Genomic DNA, 2561 nt, shown 5'->3' on the forward strand with positions numbered 1-2561 from the left:
GCGCGGACTCGGCGCTAAACGGGCCCGGGGGCGGGGTTCAGGGCCGGAGGCGGGGTTCAGGGCCGGAGGCGGAGCATGGCAGGCCCCGGGGGCGGAGCAGGAGAGGGGCGGAGCCGAGGCGGGGCCTCAAGAAAGAGGGCGTGCGCAGAGGCGGGACCAAGCTGGGCGGGGCCACGAGCTGGGGGCGGGGCCGGGGCCTCCGCGGCCTCGGCCGCCGCATCCCACTCGCCCCGCCCCTCCCCCAGGCAACCCGAGTCCGCCCTCCTGGGGTCGCACTCTGGCCCCCTCTGTCCTTCCGAGGGCCACCAGTGCCCACAGGAAACCAACACGGACGACCGCACAATCCAACCCCAAGCACCCACCCAGCGCCGGCTCCTGAGGCCACACCCACACGCTGCTCAGCTTCGTGCCCGCTCCCAGACCCCTAGTGCAGTGGTTATCTTTCCCCTTCTTGCCATCCCTCCCCACAAAGGCTGTGCCCACACAGATCCCTCAGGACCCCGCCACGTGGACACAGACTCCTCCGTGGTTATCACGAAGACTGGGTCGAGGTCTTCAGCCCATTTTCCAGTTGAGGAAACTGAAGCTCAGAGGGTGAAAGAACTTGCCCAACGTCATGCAATCCACAAATGGCAAGGCTGGACCTAACTCAGGCCTCCTGAGCACACGGCAGGACACCCCTCCGGCTCCGGGGTCCCCGTGGGGCTCCCTGCCCCCTCCATCAGACAGAGCAAGGCAGTGTTGCCGCCCTCCCCTACTTCCTTCATTTCTTTCCTGAAGCAATGCCTATGTCACCAGAGCACGGGCCTCGTGTCTTCCTATAAATGCTTCCTGCGTGAATCAGAGGGGGAGAGGAGGGGCCAATCCTAGAACCTCAGCATGGGAAGTGTGCTCTGAGGCCCCCCAACCATGCTGTACAGAAGAAGGAACGGAGGCCCAGAGGCCACTGGGTTCCTGGTGTCCTCTATGCCAGGGTGTGTGCATGAGATGCTCCTCCCCAAGGGCAGAATCAAAGCACCTGCCCCCCGGGCCTTGTGGGGCTTGCTAATTCAGTCTGACACAGCATAGGTCGATGTTATCGTCCCCACTCGGAGACAGAGATCTGCTCCTCGGTGTGGAGGAGGTGGTGCAGGGGGCCTGGCTCAGCCCCCCAGGCCGGGTCTCTTTCTGCTGAATGCCCCAGGCAGGGTGGGTTGCCAAGGCCAGGCCGAGCAGCCAATGAGCCTCTTTTGTGGCTCCAGGAACCAGGAGAACCTCATATAAGGTGTATGAGACCCTGGTGAGGAGACGTCCAGTGAAATCAACCAGCATTTTCCGAGCACCTACTGCGTGCCAGACATTACCCTCATCCTAGGGGGGCAGAGTCATGCCTGGCAAACCCCGACCCTGAGCTCCAAATCGAGGGAACAGAGACCTTTGACTCCCCCAGAACCCATAATCCCCAAGGCCGAGACCTGCGTGACTCGGTGTGAGTGACAGACCAGGAAGGACTGAACTCTCAGTGAAGCCCCTGGTGGTTTCTTGCCCTTTTAGAAACTTCTGTGGACCCCGTCTACTCCTTCCACTTCCACTGTCACCTTCCCAGGCCAGGACAACAGACACTCCCTGACCTCTCTCCCCGGGGCCACACAGGTCACCGGACAAGCCCATCCTCTGGGTGGTGGCTGGAGTGGTCTTTGGTACACTCACACGCCCCTGTGCTTAGAGCTCCTGTGTGTTCCCACTGCCCCGAGAATCAGGTCCAGAGCCTGGAGTCCAGAGCCAGAGCTTGGAGGGCCTTCCCTGCCTCTCCTGGCTCCCCCATCTGACTGCCTTCACCCTGGGTTAGGCTCAGGGGTTGCCCTCTGGTCATCTGGTGAGTTTTCCATGCGATGCCATAAGCCAGGAGGGCTGGGACTGTACTAACTGGTTCACCAGTACATTCCTGAGCCCAGCATGCAGTAGACACGCAGTAAATATTTGGTTAAATGGATGGATAAGCATCTGTCTCACAGGCAGGAAGGGATTCAATGCTTTGTAAAAGGTGCCACACTGGACAGAGATAGAACCACTGTTACTGCCGCTGGTGTAAATGCAGCAGAGAACCCCCGGGATTGGCTCAGACCCCGGGCGGACGGGATAAAGGATGGTTTCCCGAACTGGAGGCAGACTCTCGGGGGAGGGGCTGGCTTCGTTTGCTTGGCACCCTCGGGTGCGAAACACTCAACCACCGGGAGGGCCTGGCTGGCCAAAGCAGCCAGCTGAGAGCGGAGGGAGGCTGGACTGCTCTGGATGGGGAATCAAGGGAAAAATGGAGGTGCGTGGTAAGGGCAGCCCACGGTGGGAGGGCAGGAGAAGACAAGAAGAGGAGGGGCTGGGAGAAGAGGCCAGCAAGAAATGCCAGAGGTGGGGATGGCTGAGGGATTTAAAAGCCATGCACACTCAGTGTTAAGGAATTAGCTTTAGCTGCCCCCTGAAGCCAGCCGCAGACTTCTGTAAGATCCGTCTACACCCAACAGCCCAGTACTGGGGGTGTAGTGGAGACCCAGGCAAAAGTGCCACTGCCCTGTGTTTGGGCTGGA

At 60.7% G+C, this 2561-nt stretch overlaps 1 protein-coding gene across 3 annotated transcripts in view; it reads right to left on the minus strand.

Annotated features, from left to right (window-relative positions):
* The window catches only part of PRR5 (proline rich 5), a 50279-nt gene that overhangs the window by 25682 nt on the left and 22036 nt on the right, over nucleotides 1-2561 (minus strand). The window lies entirely within an intron of this gene.

This window comes from Neophocaena asiaeorientalis, unplaced genomic scaffold (genome assembly GCF_003031525.2).
Source record: "Neophocaena asiaeorientalis asiaeorientalis breed wild unplaced genomic scaffold, Neophocaena_asiaeorientalis_V1.1 scaffold242, whole genome shotgun sequence".
Lineage (NCBI taxonomy): Eukaryota > Metazoa > Chordata > Mammalia > Artiodactyla > Phocoenidae > Neophocaena > Neophocaena asiaeorientalis.